Below are 19,319 nucleotides of genomic sequence, written 5' to 3' on the forward strand. Positions count from 1 at the left end.
TCATGCCTGAGATCTAATAGAATAAATAGTGCCTGGGGATTCCTTGAACTTTACTCCACACCGCTTCATTAATTCTGACCTTCTTAATTATGCATTGAAACAGCACGCGGGAAGGACCGGGAGAACAACCCCAGCGAGTGAGAGAGGGCAAGAACACAGGAACGGGCTGAGTGAATAAATGTTTACTGACTACGGAGCAGCTAGGCACGACTGCGGTGTCTGTTCCATTTCTACCTTCCTTATTCCATTTGAATCTTAATGAGGAAGGCTTCGAATACATTGTTCCAAATCAGGCGGCTCACTCGCTGGGCGGCCAGGGATTTGTAACCCAAGTGTGACCCCTGGAGGGCAGTGGGGCATCTGCGGCCTGGGCTGGCGGGGGAAGGTGCGGCACGAGGCCCCAGGCCCCCGAGCCAGGGGTTCCCGCCCCGCGGCCGCGCTCCGCAGCGGGGTTGCCGCCAGCACAGGTGCACCGCGCCGCCGGATTTCCCAGCGCTTCCGCAAGGCTTCCCCAGAACAGGCCCCGGGCAGGTGGGCGGACGGGCGGGCGGGCGGTGCGCGCCTCCTCTCGGCCTGCGTGGCGCCTGGCGCCAGAGAAGCCCCTGCTGCTTCGTCAGGGTGTCACTGGGAACAGCGCTTTCCCGAGGAAGGACGGGAGACCTTGCTGGGGGACGAACAAACTGTGCCGCCCCCTCTCAGTGGAAGGGAGCAAACCCCGTTCAGCAGGGACGGAGGTGATTCCTTGTGAAAGCAGGAGAATCAGAAAGCTGCCTGGGGAGGGTCCAGATGATGCTGAAAGACACTTTGCCCCCTTGTTACCCGGCCCAGATGGAGGGAGCTCCTGGGGACAGCTGTGCAGGGCTGCGTGCACAGGGAGCCGCTGCCGCTGTGGCTCTGGGGCTCTGGTGTCCCTCCTGGTATTGCCGTCCCATCCCTGTCTCCCTGCCGCCCCCCAGGTATTAGCTGCTCAGTGAAAAGCTTTCAGAAGGAGGGGTCACAAAGGAAGCCGCAGAAATGCAAACCGCCCGCTTTCCAGAGCCCCTCCCGCATGGGGGAGGCCCTGTCCTCTGTGTGCCCACTGCTGTGCGGAGCTTGCAGGCGATTGCTTTTTATAAGGGAAGTGCCTCTGCTAAAAAGTGTTTTGATTTTTTTTATTTCTGTGAACTAAAAAGCTTTTACTGTACCTGCCAACCTCTAAATCCAAGAATGTTTCCTTCACAAGTAAATGATTTTAAAACGGCCCCTCAAACAAATGTTTTCTGTTACCAGAAAGGTTGGTGTTTTGGGTCCTAAAAGCTCCTCAGCTCTCCCGATCGAGCCCAGGGTTAGACTAATTGCTGCAGGGGACTGATTTCTATAAACATATGTGTGTAAAATATTTATTGATTTAGGTTCTATAGTTTGCCCCCCTTCATGAACACGTCCAGTGGAGGACCCCAAACACAGGCGAAAGCCATCAGTGCCTTTATGGAGACAGCCCTTGATGTGGGAGGTCGAAGCGGAGGTAGGAGGCTGAACCCGCGGCACCGGAGGAAACCATCTGCAGCCTCCCTGGTCTAGCCCGGTAGCCGTACCGCGAGCCCGCGGTCCTCACGTGGAAACACCAGTGTGAGGAAGTCATGAGGGTGGAGAAAGCAGGTCCCAGCGGAAGTCCCGAGGAGGGCTTCCTGGGGGAGGCGGAGCTGGAGCAGCGCCTCAGGGCTGGGGAGCCTGCATGGAGCGCGCGGGCCGAGCTGGGCGGCCCAGAGCCCTGGAAGGGGGAGATGGAGACGGGGCGCGAAGGGGCTTGGAGCTGCACGTGCGGGGTCTAGGCTGACTTGGCCTGGGGGTTGCCTGTGTGGGGAGAGCGGGGACTCAGACTCTGTCTGACTGTGGGGGACGAGGGACTTCTGCACTTGGGGAGGGTGGTGCGCCCGGGAGAGCGACCTGGGCCTGTCGGCGGGGTGAGAACCCAGGCGTGGAGCCCCGGGGCTCGCTGTGGACCCCTGTTCTTCCCATTTCACCCACGGTGGGCTGGTGTTTCTTCTCTGTAAAGAATCCCCCTGAGCCCTGCAGCTCCGCAGGGCTCCTGTCTGTGGGTGCCCTCCGCGGAGGTCAGTGTCCTGGGCAGGAGCAGGAGCTGTCCCTCGTCAGGGGCCACGGGGAGGGGCCCGCGGGGGAGGCATCGTCCTCAGGCTGGCTCTTCTGAGGATATTCTAGAAGAGGATTCCCGCTGGTACGGAAGCCTGTGGGAAGATGGAGGAGGAAGAGGAAGGCAAGGGCCTTGGGACCTGGGGACAGCAGTGGGGACCTGGTGGCCTTCAAGACTCCCGTCCAGGAGCATGAGGCCCGGGCGTGGCGGTGAGGGAGGAAGGAGAGCCAGGCACCGCGGGGGCGGGGCCCGCGGTCTGTGGCCGTGACCCGTGCGACAATCCTGACTTTCTGAGCACTGCGTCCCGGGCGCCCTCCGTGTTACAGAGGCTGCATTTCTAAGTGTGTGGGTGGCGGTCTCTGGGGCTTATGTCTTGGTAACATAACGCCGGCGTCTGGGGAGTGTCTAGGCTTTAATGTTGCAGATGAAGGCAAACGATGTTTCCAATGTGCCTTACCTCCTTAGAGAGCCCGGCCTCCCTGTGTTTCAGTTTGCTCATTTGTAAAACAGGAATAATAATAGAACCTATCTCACTGGAATTTTGTGAGGGCTAAATTGGGTAATTTCTGTAAAGCTTTTAGAACAAAGCATAACATATAGTAAACGCTCTACCATTGATTTCCAACCTTCTTCATCTCACGATGCACATAAAGTAATTACTAAAATCCTATGGCACACCAAAAACCTGTATTATTATTTTTTTTTTTGCTGATCTGACGAAAAAACAGGTATAATTTTGATTCACTCCCACCAGAGAGCTATTGTTCTGTTGGCTGTTGTCATTTTTTGATTTGACATCTAAGGGAAAAGGAGTCAGTGCTCCTGACTAAATAGCCAGGTGTTGCATGCTTTAAGAATTTTTGCGGCACGCAGGCTGAAAGTCGCTGCTCTATATAAATGTTAGCCTTGATTAGTGTCCTCGTCTTGGTGGTCGCCATCGTTAGACAGTTACTCCGCGCCTCAGAGGTCACCTTATATAACACAAGGCTTGTCGTCATGGGTTACACAATAAATTAAGGAGTTGCAGCAATAATAGGATACATATTTTATTGAGGAAAATATATGTGTGTATGGACTTGTGTGTGTTTATTTATGTGTTTTAACTGAAAGGAACTTTGCGGAATTTATAAATAAATACTTGACCCTTACATATATACAGGTTTTACTCATCTTAAGAATGGTGCAACTTGAATTTAGCTAGCTTAAAAAGACTTCACATTTCCACAGAACAAATTTAGTAATAAGAGAAGCCTATGGTAGCATTGTTCGGCAGAGATTTGTCGTGCTATTATCGCTTTTACAATACATTTTCATGAAGTGGATATCGGCTATGCCCTGTATTTATTAGAAGCAGATTGGGAAGAGTTACAAAGGTTTTCTACTTCATAAGCAATGCTTGTGTGCATATTCTGTATTATTTTCCTTATACCTACAACTCTGCAATATAAAATATTAATCTTTTATATATTATTCACAATGGTTTGATTTTTTTTTTCCTTGTAAAGAGTTCTTATTAACTCGTGCAGCCAAGTATTCAGGGCCCATTAAATAATGAGTCCCTCCTTTTCCCGTCCCCCCATCTAATGCACTACGTACCAAAAATCCCTGAACTCACCTCTACGTTATTCTACGTTTATCATTCAGAATTAGACAAGGAAAATGAGGTTCTAATGTAGTTGTATATACCAAAACTTACCATCTTTGCAATTAGATTAACTGTTAAAATGACAGGGACTTCAGTGTTTATGTAAGATTTTGTTTGAGCAGAATTCATTATATTCGTATAAGCTGTATTATTATTAATGTCATTAATATCAGTGTAGCTTTGTTAGCTAGTGCATTTATTAGTCAGGGTTCTCCAGAGAAGCAGAACCAATAAGACACACACGTAGGTAGGTAGGCCGAGGATAGATAGATTTACCCAGAAGGGGTTGTCTGACGTTACGGCAGAGGCCCACGGCCCGGGAGCTGCGGTCCGCAGCTCAGCCCCAGGCCGCGCCGGAAGGTCTGAGAGCCACGAGGGCGATGGCGCGGCTCCAGTTCCAAGGCCCGTGTTGCAGCTTCAGTCTGAGGGCGGGGGGCGGGAACCCGGTCCTGATAGGAAGCCGTTGGGCAGGAGGGACTTCTTTTTATTCCCGGGAGGCCTTCCGCTGCCCGGATGGGGCCCTCTCGGCAGGGTGGCCCCCAGCTGCCCTGCTCAGCGCGCCGATCCCAACCTTATCCGCCCACACGTGCCCTTGCAGGCACGCGCAGGCCAACGTCCGGCCGCCGGCCTGGGTGCCCGTCCCCTCCAGTGGGCACAGAAAACCCACCATCGCGGCCAAAGCGTGCGAACCTTTTTATATTTTCTTAATGTTATAGGGAAGTTACTCTAGTTTTGTAATAATTAGATTTATAATATAAAAAATATGACTTACATAGAAATTTTTGCTTTGCAAAAGGATTCATCCAGATGGATACTCATAAATTTCTTTCAACAAATACTCAGTTTTATGATGTTTAAAATGTGCATCCACATTTGGAGGCCAGCCCTCCATAAAACAGGCCGTTCTCGGTCCGTATAGGAGGGCGTTGCTTCATCGCCCCCATTCTTCTCGGCTTTATGGTGTGACAAGAGCGGAGTGGGGAAGACCAAAGGCATTTCGGCTTTAATAGCTTAGGTTGTAAATATTAAAGAAGAGTCATGATCCCGAAAAGCCAAATTATTTAATTGGCTATATTTTTTAGCGACATACACCATATATATTTCACAATCTGTGAGTACTGAAAACCAGCGTTTACTGACAAGGTGCACTATATTTGATGCTTAAAAAACTCACGTTTTTGAAATCTGTAAGAAAATGTACCTGTCATTTTCAACAACATTATAGATTGTTTTGATCATTTATGTAATTAACCAACTAAAGTTTGAGACTTTAAAAATTGCACAAGGATGTTGTGAATATCCTGTGTGCTCCTTGATCCACCTCTCACATAAGTATTGTTTAACTAAATTTTTTAGTGTTTTTTTAATGTCCTTTAATTTTTTTCCAACATGATTATTTCCCTTTTAATATACTTAGGGTATATTTTTCTGATTGTAGAATAACTATATGCTAGTTACAAAAATTCAAATGATGGGAGAAAGCGAACCAGCACGCCCTAAAACTCTGCTTATGTCTTCTTAAAAATTAATAATGATTCTTTCTCTGTATGGTAATAGATATATTATCACTTATAATCTTATAATTTTTCTTTTAATTCTATCAACTTGTCATATATTTTACTGAAATTATGCGCTCAAGTACACCTGAGGACATTTGAAAAAGCAAACTCGGTATTTCTGTAACTTTTATTAGATCACAGTTTGGTGCTTTTGGTGTTGAGAAGCTGGCAAATTATTTACATATAACAGTTGTTTGAAAGACTAGGAACATAGGCATTTATGTTGCAAGTTCAATGGTTATATTTTATTAAGGTATGCAACGGGCAGAATATTGGGATTATTCCATATATGTTCTTACACAATGTTGTGACAACTGTTTACAATGATTTACTCACTACTGTTCAGCTGCCCTTTGTCATCGTGGGTGCTCTGCTTTATGGGACAAGCACAGAAGGGGCAAAGAGAATGGTTTAAAGGAACGACCCATACCTAGGAGCTACTAAGCGTTCCCACTGACAAATGCTGTGGAAGCCCCTCCACGTGCTGAGAGGGTGGGATGGGGCGGGGGGTGTGCTACTGGCTGGGTTTTCCCTTTTGTTTTCTTCTCTTTCTTTCCACAATGATCATAGGTAATGTGGCCATTATAGTTTATGATACAAAATGGGACACTTCTGACAATGAAAAAAGGATTCGATCAATAATTGTTCCGGCACAAAATGTGTGTGCCAGCAGTGCCCTGAGCATGCGGGGACAGATGGGTCCCTCAGGCACGGGGCACAATTCCTCACCCCTGAGAACCTCAGCTTCCTTCAGTAAGTATTTTTTGATGCCTTCCCCCAGGCTTAAGACCACATTTTGGTAGCTTAAGACCACAATCTAATTGTGAATATTTCATTATTAAAAAAAGAGGTGTTGTCTTTTAAACCGGGAAAAGATATCTTTGAGATTATAATCCAATTAATATCACAGCCTTTTAAACAATTCCATAGAATTCTCAGTTGCTAGAGGGTATGTCCACAGACCAGTTTGAGAAGTACTGTTAGAGTATAATTTTTTTCTTTATTCATTAATATGTTTTATTTTGTTATTGGTAAGATTTTAAGAGTTTTAAAAAATTAAAGGAGAATGGAAAAATATGGATGTCAAAAAGCTCTGCGTCTAGGAGGTGAAGGGACATGAAGACCTAAAGGGAGGGGGTCCCACACGTGCCCCGCACCTGTGAACGGTGTCCTGGGTTCTGGATGTACAGGAGACACCCTCAGCCACCGCCGAGACTGCCAAATGGCCAAAATGCCAAACACGGGCACCGCCGGACGCGGGGGAGGACGTGCAAAGACCCCTGCCAGTGGGAATGTGGAGCAAAATGGCATAGCCACTCGGAGCAGAGTGTGATGGAGCCTCACAGAACCTGCCCAGGAGCTTGCGGATGGCGCAGCGCCCGCTGCTGATGTCTGTTCCCGAACGAGGAAGACTTATGGTCACACAAAACCCAGGACGTGAACGTGATAGCAGCTCCACTCACATCAGCCCCAAACGGGAAGCAACCCCTTCAGGGCCCTTTAGCCGCAGACGATGAAACAAACTGTGGTCCCACCGCAGTGGACCCGCCACCGGGCAGGAACAGACCATTGATATGCAGGTTGGATGGATTTCCAGGGAATCGTGCCAAGTGAAGAAAGGCCAATCCCAAAGGTCGCACCCTGAGTAAGTTTCCATACCGACAAAATGATGACCTGCAAGAGAGGTGCGCGGTTCCCAGGGGAGAAGGAGGGGGCGGAGGGCGCAGGAGGGGAGACGCGTGGCAGCCGGGCCAGCACTGCGGGGCCAGGTGGGGCGGCCGTCGGAGCCTCAGGGGCCCCACGTGGCAGCTCGGTTGCGGTGTCGCGCGAGATGTTCCCGCTGAGGGAGAGCGGGAAAGGGGGCCTGGGTCTCTCTGTGTTGTTTTTTACAACCACAGGTGGCCCTGCAAGCACCTCAAGGTAAAGTCCAATTCAAAAAAAGAAGCTGGGCTTCCCTCCCCAGGGGGAGAGAAACTATTCCTCCTGCAGAAAATGCACAAGTCTGTTGCTTGCACCTATTTTAAAGGGACGGTGTTTGTTTTTAAGTTACTTTTAACACGAGTGATTAGAAAATAATTGTTTTACTGAGTCTGAGAGACACTTAAAGATTGATTCACACTAAATGTAAGGCCAGTGAAACTCTCAGAAGTTTTAAGGCATATTTCTTGAATTCTTAACCAGAATCATTAACATCTTAAAAGTCTGATAGACATGATTAGTATTTATTTTCACAGCTTTTACCAAACATTTTAAGTAAACAAAAATAAACAGTCCTTGACAACTGTGTACTTTAGTCGCACATATTTTCAAAATTGACTTGAGGGCCAGGCACTGTAATGTCAGGAAATAAATGATCGCCTCATGGAACCACGGTGGTTATAACAGCCAGAGGAAACATTCCCTTAAAAATCGGCCCCCTGTTACTGGTCTCGGAGAGTTAGGTAATGGGAGGAATTTAGGGATGGCATGGTTTCATTTATATACGAAACCTACTTAAAATCCTTTTACCCTGGAACCCAAGGCAGAAAGAGGCCAGGTTCCATTGGAATAGGGGGCGCGGCCTGCGCTGAGTTTTTTGCTTGTGAAGAAGCCTGTCAGTTGGTTCTTTCCCCGCCCCAGCGGGCGGCGTGCCAACGGTCAGCAGGCCTGCCAACAGTGACCCGTGCAGAGGCCTGGGGACATGGGCTCCGGAAGGCGCCGGAAGCCAGACAGCGCCTGCAGACCAGCGGCCTGAGCACAGGGTTCACTCGCTGCCCGGAGGCGGCAGCGTCAGGTTTCTGGCTCTCCACCCGCTGAGCCTGATGTCGCGGCCCTGCCGTGGCCGTGGCGCGTCCCCCTTCTCCATGTGCCAAAAGCCCATCCCCATGAGACGTATCGCTGTGGGGCGGCATCTTCCCTGGCGTTGCCAGGCCAGGGCACGCCCCAAAGCCGAGCGGCCGCCGTCTCGGAGACCGCCCTCCGCCCGCCGTCTGTGTTCCGGCAGCACCGGGCGCTGAGCGTCACCTGGCTCTGGAGGCAAGGCCGCCCCTCGTGACGCAGAGGGGGTTTTGGAGGCTGAGCTGGGCCCTCCCGCTGGCATTCCACGGCAAACTAGCCAAGACTGACAAAACTCAGGGACTCTGCGCACGGAGCCGAGGCCTCCTGCTGGGGCCGGAGGGCTCCCCCGCCTCAGGTCTCCTGCCCGGTGAGCCGGGGCCTCCTGAGGGGCGGCGGGGGGGTTCCTTTTCCTCCGGGGCCCCGGTGGGCAGAGCGAGCCCAGGCTTCCTGGTGGGACGAGGACGACGACAGCACAAAGGCCTCACAAGTCCATGAAGGCTTGAGTGGGGGTTGCTGACCCGAAGGCCGGCGCTCGGTGGGCCCCGGGGAGCGGAGGTCAGCAGGACAGGGTCCGGGGCTGGAGCCCAAGCCTCAGCCGCCTGGACCAGCGCCCGTGACAGCGGCCGCACGAAAAGGAGCCGTGCGGCCCAGGGGTACAGCCAGACCCGATCTGGGCCGACGGGGGCACGTCCAAGACACAGCCAGCGGCACAGGCAAGTGGAGCACAGCGAGCGGCCCGGATTAGCAGGGTGCCGGCCCCGCAGGCTGAGCGGGGGTCCGCATGGGCAGCCGGGTCGCAGTCGGCAGCCGTGTCATGCACACGCCTCTCAGCAACACGTCACCCCGCCCCCGCCTCAGGTGCCAACCTTTATTAGCCTTGGGTGACACAGAGGAGTGAGCCTTTTTCCCAGAATCACCAGGGGCCAAGCGGTCCTTCTTCCCTGCAGAGGGGCCAACATCTCGCTGGGCCTCCCTCCCCACCCCACTGTGAGGCAGGACTTGGGGCGTACGCCCAGGTAACCCTGGGCCCCAGCAGCCCAGGGGTGGGGGGGTGGGGGTGGGTGTTAAAGGAGGTGGGGAGCAGGGCGTGCTGCGCAGCTCCCCGGGAGGCCTGGCACCCCAGGAATTCAGAAGCGCTAGTTCGGTTCTGGCAACCCGGACTCCTCCTTTGAAGCTGGAATCTGAGGGTTGTTCTTTCTCCCCCTGGCCACACTGCTTCCAAGGAAAGTAGCTGACCCTTCTCAAATCGCCTTTACTCTTCCATAGTTCCCTTGTTTGGCATACACATGAAGCTGAGCTTCCAAAGAGTCATCTTGAGACAGGGAATAAAAACTTTGTACTACTCCGATTTAACCATGAAATGGAATTAGAATAAAATGTCCTCACAAACTAAAAAAAAAAAGAAAAAAGCCTGCAAATGACAGTATACATGGCCCATGTGTTTTCGTGACAATGCATTGGTGCTGACAGACACAAGGCAGCCAGGCTACACACCCCTGCTCTCAGAGAACAGCCAGACGGGATTCTCCGTGGGCGGGAGCACGGCTGTGTCCGCCAGGCCCGCAGCGCCGCAGGGACGATGCTACAGCATCTTTCCCCAAGGGCTGACGCGCCACTGAGCCTTCTTGCCAGCCTCCTTCATTGAGGTGATGGCCCCCCAAGACATTTTGGGGGTTTATTTTGACCACTGTGAAGTAGCGTGACACCTCCAATGCTAGAACCTGAGGGTGGGCACCTGTCCTTTGCAAGTGGCCCCTCAGGGACACCCTGACGCGAGCTGTGCCTGGCTGCCCACAAGGGCCAGCCGCACGGGAGGTCTGCACGGCGCGCCTCTGCCCGTGGCCCCGAGCCGGCAGAGGCGTCGCCTTTCTTTGGGAAGAAGCTCTTGGCGTCTGCGCGCCCCGGTGGACCTAGGAACACCTGTGGGGGTTGCCGGGGGTGAATGCAGACGCGAAGGGAAAAAGCTGAGGTGGTTTTAGCTTCCAAGAGGCTGAAGGTACACAGCCCGCGGGTGCATCGAACGGGCTCACGCCTCTCCGACGGCCCCGCTGTCCAACTGCCGCAGGTTCCAGGCGGACGGGGCGGGAGGGGCTGAGACGGTGGCGCGGACCGTCGCCCCACAGCTTCGCGTAGGCTGCGTTTCATTAGTGTTTAGGAGGCGAGAGCCCGTCTCAGGGAACCCGGCAGGTGGGAGAGGAGAGGCTCCACCCTGTGAAACTTACTACTCTTCCCTGCTGCCCGCTCCAATGCTCTGTTGTCTCTGCCATCAGACTCAAGTGCCGTCATCCAACGGACCTGACTTTAGGATTGCGTTTAATGCAGTCACACCCTTTAGAGGAGAATTTAAGAAACATGAGTTTGTGTTCATACCCTCCACCCTCAGGCTTCTAAACCTAAAGATTGCTCCCCCGCATTCTACCTTCTCCTTCTTCCCTCTCCCCGAGTAAAGGCGGCCGTCAGAGAACAGGGCTTTCCTGTGGAAGGGCTCCTTAAGGCTTAAAACTCTCTTACGGACGGTAGGTCGTGAGAGTGTGTGTTTCATTCATTTCCGGACTGTAGGCGGGCTTGCGTCACAGCCCTAATTCATTAACAAACATTGGTAACTACTCTGCTATCTTTTATATTCTTTAGGTATGCGATAAATAGGAGATAACAGGAAAATGTGTAATAAAAATGACTTACTTTAGCTATAACTTCCATGAAACAGAATTAAATGGGACAGGGAGAGTTTTACTTCCTGTCCTAACGGTTTAGCAGCAGAAGTTCCATGAGATGGAAACAGCACCTGCTGCAGGAGCGTTGGCCGCACCAGCCTCTCGGGCCCCAAGGGCGGGCCGAGAGCGCGGCCTGTGGCTCCTGCTTCCCGAAGTCAGTGTCTGCAGCGTCCTCCAGTCTAGAACACTTGTGGATTTAAAAAAAAAAAGGCCTGTTGCCTTTCGTGAGTGCATCCTAGCACAGACAAGCCCACAGCCGTTTGGCAAGTGAGGTTCCTGGGAAGAAAATGGTGAAGTTTGTGACCGGCACTTCCGTACGCTACACCTCCTTGAGGGCTTTACTCCGTCCTTGGGTTTTATTTTGCCATTGAATGTTTCGGCTCCTGTTGCCAGGCCCGTTGTTTGCGTTCGGGGCCGCTCCCGTGGGGTTGGTTGTGTGGGCCGATTACGGGGCAGAGCTCTGCTTCGGAAACTCATCAAACATTCCGACACGCGAGCGACACACGGGGCAGGTGAGGACCCACGGATGCTTATGCTTCGGAGTAAATCACAAACCTGATTTCAAATGCGTGGGCTTTGGAAATCCCAGCGCAGGTTTTGCCAAGGATATTTTCTGTTCATTTTTATATCCTTAGGTATTTCTAAGGGAATTGGACCTGTGTGCTTGCTTTCCATGTATTGACCTTAGATGTTTCGGGAGTCATTTACAACGCAGACACCAAGACCTTCAGAACCTGCACGCATAGGTCCCACCAGCTTCCCCGGCTCCCCCGCTTTGCCCCTCGGACTCCTCTCATTTTGAGCAACGTTGGGGTACGCGTGGTTCTTGGAAAAGCCTAAATGCCTTTTGTATTTTCATGATGATGCCATGTCCAACGTGCATTTACTGTCATATGTAAAACAAGCTAACAGCTCAGGACTGTCCTGCCCTGGGTGAGGTCACTGAGGATCTGCTCAACTCCCCGACACGCAGTTATAACGTGTGGGGGGCCGGTCGCTCCGAGGTCTGACTCTGCGGGGCCGACGGGCCGTCTCAGTTCGCCAGCCTCGGTTTCTCTCACCTCTAAGTTGAAGGTAGTGCTGTATTTTTATAGGGTCACTTTATAACATTATACTGACAGGGACTGACACAGACAAGTTTCCAACTTTTATTCATTTAATTTGATGAATAATTCATAAAAGAAAACCCTGTGATTTCCGAAAAGCAGTGGATTCACCCTGAAATTATGTTTTAAGCAGACTGACCGCATGCCAGATGTCCTCTGTCTCACTCAGGGCGACCTCAGGGCGGCATTGTCTGGCTGTGGGGGCTCCTCTGAATTAAGTCTTAGGTAGCATATGTCCTCTCCCAATGGAGTTTGCCTTTTTCTTTACTGGGCTGAGTACACCTGAGCCCACCGTTTTATTGGGGGAGCAACACTACGCGCGTGCCCGCTGTTTGAGCTCTTTGGCGAGGGACCCACAGCAAGGGGTGTTGCTCCGCCCGAGAGCCCAAGAGCCCCTCGAAAGTAAAATGGGGGCAGGAGGGTCAGGATGATTCTATGTTGCCTTTGTCCTTGATAAGCGGAATGGAAATACGAAGTCCACTAATACGAAAATCCATCGTTTTGCAGTCCGTTTGAAGCTAGTGCTGTGGTTCTTGCCTTGCTGATTAAATGAGTTCCTCTTTTGTGTTTGTATCTGTTTTAGGTCCTTTAAATGGAAAATGTTGATTTCTTATATGCTGCTCTTTGTATATTGCTTGTGTCATTTAATGTTATATGCAATTGTTGAGTTCCTCTCTATTTCCTACCTTCAGCTCCTTTTCATTGTTTTAAAATATTTATTAGTTATTCAGCTCTATTCACTGATGGTAAACAACTTTGAAATAATATTCCATTTTTCTATAAATGGATATAGGGGTTATTAAATGACTAAATTAATTATAAGAAAGAAATGCTTATTATGATTCATTTCAATTTATAAAAAAGGTCATTGAAAGTTTAAAAAAGAATCTGAACATAGAGTAGATAAATATAAGGGATATTAGCAATACATTCATGAGTTACTTCTGAGGCTTAGCCTGACTAGAAAACATACCTGTAGCCTGTAGCTTTTGTCTTATGATGTTGAAAAATACAGTGTGTCATTAATAGTCTTGAGGGTTTGCTATTTGACCTGGTATTTTCTTTTTTTTAAAGTATTGAATTTATTAGGGTAACATTGTTGACTTGGTATTTTCCATTCCTACCACAGGTGGAAAAATATGGCAACAGATTAGACTCCTGTTTAAAAGCCTTGGATCACTTTTATTTTTTTGCATTATCCTGTTCCTCGTGTGTGTGTGTGTGTGTTTCACAAGAGATTGACGGGAGAACTATAAAAATCAGACCATTGCTCTGACGGAATGAGTTTTATCCATAAAAACTGTTTTTACAAATCGTATACATAAATTAAACATAGCTAAAGACAGAGGGCTGACAACCGGCGGCAGTGTCGCCCCCCACGACCCGGTTCGTGCCCCCATCCGGCTGGCGCTCAGCGCGCACAGGTCCCGCCTCCTCACCCCGCCCTCCCGATCGGGCAGCCCCAGGCGCTCCTTCCGCAGGTCCCTCGGGCGCGCGGCGACAGCTGTGTGCCTTTGCAGCTTTTTATCTCCTAACACAAAGGCCTGGTGGTAGCTCTGCGGTTTCTGAGGTGTAAGTCCCCCACTGCACCCCAGCTGTTTTCAAGGGGCTGATGTGCTAATACTGCATGCGGAGCTGGAAGATGTTCGCAGCCCGATCCTGGGTGTGAGCAGGGGCTGGTTGAGCGGGACACCAGGTCCTCGTGGTCTCTCGGTACTTCCACCTTTGGGCTCGCTCTGCCCCTTTAAACCCTAAGAAGCCTGTGTGCACAGCACGTGAAGATAACCGAGAGGCCCCCAACCTCGTTCTCCTCCTGTCTTAGCACACGCATATTTCACCTGCACCTCTGGACAAACTCCGTTCGGCCATTCGTGAGGAGCGAACGGAGCGCCCGCCTCTGGAGCCGGCCCGGCCCGCGCTCAGCTGGTCGCTGTCCCTGAGCGGGCCGTGCCCATGAGTGCGGCTCATGGACGATATGGCTTGTGTGGCCGCGTAGTCAAGTGAACTCCTAGCTCGTCTCCACAGGGTTTATATTAAAGACAATCTTCTCATTCTGTATTTATACAACTGATTATTTAAAAATCCATCCACTTAACATGCTTTTACTGAAAACCCATTATACGCCATGAATAAGATGTGGGCTCTGCTCCCAACAACCTACAAGCAGGTGACAACCGTGTATACAGCCAGAGTGTGTGGGTTGCAGCGGCGGACGCCCGGGTCTGACCGCGGGGCCTGCCAAGTGGTCGCTGCGGGGACTGGAGTGCGTGAGTTAACTCTCTCTGCCTTGATTTCCTCTCCTAAATGAGAAAAACTGGGCTGCCTCCCTCCCAGCGTTCTGAGTGTTAAGTGAATTAAAGTCGGTAAAGGACTCGCTGGAGTGTCCGCCAGTTGTCAGCTGCCGGGGTGGCAGCGTCTGCGTTGCCCGTCACCGTCGCCATCCTTGCGGTGCCGCCGGGAGGAGGCCAGGAGGGCGCCTCCCTGCGGGGACCAGCGGCTGAGACTTCAGGAGATCAGTGTGAGCTGTTTCAGGCCAAGGCGACAGACGGTGAAAAGACGTGCGGTCAGAAACGGGGCGACCTGCCATTCTGTGCTGCGACTCGCAGAGGGGACAGGGCGACGAGGGGGGACTGGGTCAGACGCGGAGAGGCCTTCAGCCTAGTAGTCGAGAATTCAGATGCTATCCTTGATTCTTTTAGTGACTATTTTTGAGTGTCTGCTCCCTAGACGTGCCCCGGGACCTGGCCGGGGAAGAGTCGGGGGCAGGGCAGGCGCCTGGTGTGGGGAGCTTTCTGTTTCGGGGCAGATACAGCGCAGCGCAGGGAGGTCTTAGGGAGCCCACGGTCGGTGTGTGTGCAGGGTGTGAGAGAAGGAAGTGGCCAGGCCGCACGGTGGCAGAGATGGGGGCCTGAGGGGTTAGAGCGCAGGCGCGGCTGCTGTGCGGGACCTGGGGGGGCGGGGAGGCGGGGTCCCCACCTGCAGGGCTCCAAGAACTGCGCTTCACTGGTTTGTCATCACCGAGAGAGTACGGATGGAGCTGTTAACACGTGGCTTGTTGTTCTTCCAGTGGCAGACAGGCAGACAAGGTCCCCGTCCGCACGGAACCTCGGTTCCACGAGCAATAAGAAGTTATTAAAACTGTCAGAACAGCATGAAGATGAAAGGCACATGTTCAAACAAACAGCCAAACAGCAGCCAAAAGCAGCAGGGCCCCGTGTGCCTGGCGGTGTCCCGGAACCCCGGTCGTCCCCGGCCGCCCGGCCCAGGGTTCTCGTCAGGAACCCGTTTGGCTGCGCTCTTTCACGACCTGCAGCCAAACCATCCTGACCGTTAAACCGATCGCAGGGCAAGTTCCGGGTCAGGATGAGTGATCGGAATGAAACAGAGGGGCTCCGGGCTGGTGACGCTGCCTTGCATTCGTAGGACGTTTCGGGAAGGCTCCTCCGGGCAGCGACCCTGGAGCGAAGGTCTCAGGAGCCCGCCCCGCGAGTGCCCGCAGGCCAGGGGGCGTGGGCATGGGCGGAGCGTGCTTGGGGGCCGCGGGCGTGGTCCCATGGCTGCAGTGCGTGGGGTGGGGGGCTGGGATTCGTGGGCAGCTGCTGTAGAGGTTTGGGGCGAGATGGTGGGACGTGGTGAGCGCTGGGCGTGGCCGGAGGGATGTGCGTCGATCGGTCATGCTTAAGAGGCTGTTTGCCCAGGACTTGAGGTGAATTAACTGATCGTGGGACAGGAGAGAGGAGATCTGAGGACGACACACAGACGACGCTGGGCCTGAACCCACGTCCCATGTGGCGCCACAGGGGCGAGAAAGGGTACAGGAAAAAGAGGGATGTGACGTGGGCAAGAGTTCAAACTCATTTTATTGGAGAGATTTGAGATTTAGAATTTGACTCTGTTATTGAGGGCAGAGAATAGAATAGGAATCTAAATTTGGGACTCAATGTTTGACGGGATCACAGTAAATAATATACGGTAAGACACAGTCTCCAATTAAAGTTTGTTTGAGAGTAGGCACATACACCCCCTGTCAAGATGAGGTTAGATGTGGGCTCTAAAAAGAGAACTGTAATAGAAATTGTATTAGTGGCTTCAAACTTGATTAGTATGCTTGTTCTTTTACAATGCTGATGTTAGCCAGTCTTGCTCTCTTATACCAGTCAAATTTCCATTATGAGTCAAAGATGAATGAATGCTTTATATAAACCACTGTATAAAATTTGGAGGGGACATATATTTGTAATTGAATTGGGAAGTGCTTCAGGGATGCAGAAGACTATGGGAACAATGTAGCGCATCCCGGCACACCCCCCATACAGCGCAGGGAAAACCGGCCTCAGCTGCGCCATCGGCCTGCGGGCGCTTGTCTCTGATCCTGTTCTGCTCCGTACTGCCCCGCAGAGGTAATTATTGTTCTGAATTTGGAATTTGTCATTGTCGTCCGTTTTTAATACCCTTTTTATATATGTATTTACCAATCCATAAATAATATGGATACTAGTGATTTGCATGCATTTAAATTTTAAATTAATGTTATGTTATACCTCCCTTATGCAACCCAACTTTTTAATTCAGCCATATTTTGAGATTAATCAAGGTTGGTGCATGTAGCACTAGATCATTCGTGTTCATTAATGAATAGCATTCCCGTGTGTGAATAAAATATCACGATGTAGTCACTTTTGTGTTGGGAATTGAAGCTGTTTCTAATTATTTCTGTCACATACAAAGACGCAGTGAATGTTCTTAGCTTCCCTTATGCTCAGTGCAGGAGCTCCTCTTAATTCCCGGGAGCAGAGTCGGTGGGTCAAAGGGACATGTGTCCTCAACATTACTAGATACCAAACAATTGTTCTGCCTGGTGATTTTAGCAATTTAAACTCCCTCTGGCCTGGGTGGAGAGTTCAGTTTGTTTCACATCCTACTCAATGTTTAAGTATTTTTAGACTTTAAAATTTTGAGTTTGATGTGATGTTTTACATCATCAGCGATGTAACTTACATTTGCTGGCCATTTGTATTTCCTTTCTGAGCTTAAGTGTCACTCTTTCTAGCTTTTCTAACATGTCTGTTGTTTTTAGTGTAAATCATTTGAAAACATAGTGAATACTCATTATTTTTGGGGTTATATTAAATTACCAATAATCTGCCAGTCTCTAGCTTATCTTTAATTTAGAAGCTGTTATTGGATATATACATTTCCCATTTTAATGGAGAAAACTTAATTCACTTTCTTTAAATCTATACTTTCTGTGTCTAATTTAAGAAATCTTTCCTATGCGGTAGCCATGAACTTCTTTAAAAAATATAAGCTTTACAGGTTCAATTCTCAAACGCAAGTCTTTAGCGCCCGGAGTCTGTCTATCTGAATGCCGCACGAGGAAGAGCGGCTCTTATTTCCCACAGCGACAACCTGGGCCACCCCATTTATGGCACGTCCATGTCATGCGATGTCCCCTTTGACATGGATCAAGCTTCCATGCACACTTGGATGAGATGGTAATTCCTTCTAAGGATTCATTTTGAAATGTGTCTACAATTTGATCAAAATGTGAAATTATACTGTGTATGCATCTGTAGTTAATCTATACCAAACCTAAATTTGAATACATAAAAACCTAACTATCTCAGATTGAAGCTCATTAATGCGCCTTCCCTGTTACCACTTTCAGATACTGAGAATTAACAACTATGTAAATAAATGTGAGGGGAAAAAACAGGACTATGAGCTGAAACATTGTAAATGTATTTTTTTAAATAAGAGTAAAGCAAAATTATTTATGATATTGCTTATATCACCAAGTATAATAATGTATGTTTTCACTAAGAAAAAAAAAACCCATAAAAGTTTCTTCGGTTTATTTAGAATATGTAAGATTTTGCTAAGTTGAGATTGGGTTTGTTTTCTGGATAAATATTGCTGCTATTAAAGATCAATAGGGTAAAAGTATGCCAAGTTCTGTTCTAAAATTGATCATCAAAATCTTTTGCGTTTCAATGCCTGCCAGGTATCAACTTGATTTGTTATTCCTCTTTAGGGAATGTGCTTGAAAAAGGAATGAGCTTTAGGTCCAGATTCACATCCCAGATACTCTTTAATGAAGGTCAAGAACTCGTGGATGTGAAGTGTATTCATCGGGGCCTTCAGGGATCCTTCCTATACAGCAAACCAAAGGCATTTCCTAGTGTTCTCCTGTCTCCCCTGGGATCGCCAGGAGCCGACTCCGTCTGCCTCGCCCTGCCTCCTCACCTCGTGGACGAAGGCTCCTATCTGGGCGTGTGACTAGCTCTGTGCTCCCGGACTGTGCGTCCCTTTCCCTCTGGGACCGACGCGCTGGCAGAGAAGGAAACATGACTGGCATTTTTGGTGCTGAGTCTTTACTCCAACCTCTGTCCCGGGACGGCAAGCAAACTCACGTTGCCCAGCTTGGTTCCTTCGCTGGAGAAGACCGGAACAGTCGTTCTGGACCTGAGGATGCTGTGAGGGTTAAATAAACGGCGCGCAGCACCCTGCACAGGGCCCGGCACCGGGCAGGCGCTGGGGGGCCTCCTCCTTTCCTCCTCAGGGAACCCAGTTGGCCATTAATCACACCCTGTGTGATGCATTTTCCACCTGAGTATCCTTTCTCTCAAAGTTAGTACGGATTGCCAGCAGGGATACTGAGCAGATTCTCCCTGGGCTTCGGCTCAGGCTGTAGGAATGCAAGGTTTGGGGGGCACGCAGGGCAAGGGGGCACTTGCCCGAAGTGCTTGCAGGGAGGGGAGGGGGCGCTTGCGCCCATTATGGCAGAAGCAGTGGGTTTGACCTGGGTTTGAACTTGAGGTCGACCATGTTGTCTGCCTTAAGCTGGCAGTCCTTTCGTCTCAGATTTAGGAGCAGGAAAGAGGAGAGCACAGGGAGGAGCTTTGAAACTGGGCCACCCCCAGGGCTCTGGCTGCCCCCGGCTTTCTGGCGCTAGGACAGCGCCCAACAGCTAGAACTACTGCGGTCGCCCCAGTTTCCCCTGCACGGCTCTCCGTGGGCGGCAGCTCGGCTGTGCTTCCCACAGCTCGCAGCTACAGAGGCTTATTCTCTTGAATCATTCCCTAATTTTAATATAGAATTTCTGGTTGTTCCCTTTTTAAAACAACAGAGATACCACATTACTCCTCAGAATGTTTTGCCTTAGGCTCGCTTAATCAGAACCCCCTGAAAGGGAGGTGGGGAGCTTTGTCAGAAATGCCGCTGCGACCTGTCGGGGAGGGGAGGCCCTGCCCCGGGCCGCCGCCTCTCTGGCAGCCACTGGAACGCGTGTCTGCGTGCCTGCGTGTCTGCGTCCCTGCGTCCCTGACAGCCCGTCCGGGTGGCAGG

General features: G+C 50.6%; 1 protein-coding gene across 1 annotated transcript in view; it reads left to right on the forward strand.

Annotated features, from left to right (window-relative positions):
- Positions 1-19,319, forward strand: part of PRKN (parkin RBR E3 ubiquitin protein ligase) — an 888,975-nt gene that overhangs the window by 181,731 nt on the left and 687,925 nt on the right. The gene's annotated exons all lie outside the window — the stretch shown is intronic.

Source organism: Pteronotus mesoamericanus, unplaced genomic scaffold (assembly GCF_021234165.1).
Source record: "Pteronotus mesoamericanus isolate MK-2021 breed Mesoamerican mustached bat unplaced genomic scaffold, CSHL_Meso_final contig_134, whole genome shotgun sequence".
Taxonomy (NCBI): Eukaryota; Metazoa; Chordata; class Mammalia; order Chiroptera; family Mormoopidae; genus Pteronotus; species Pteronotus mesoamericanus.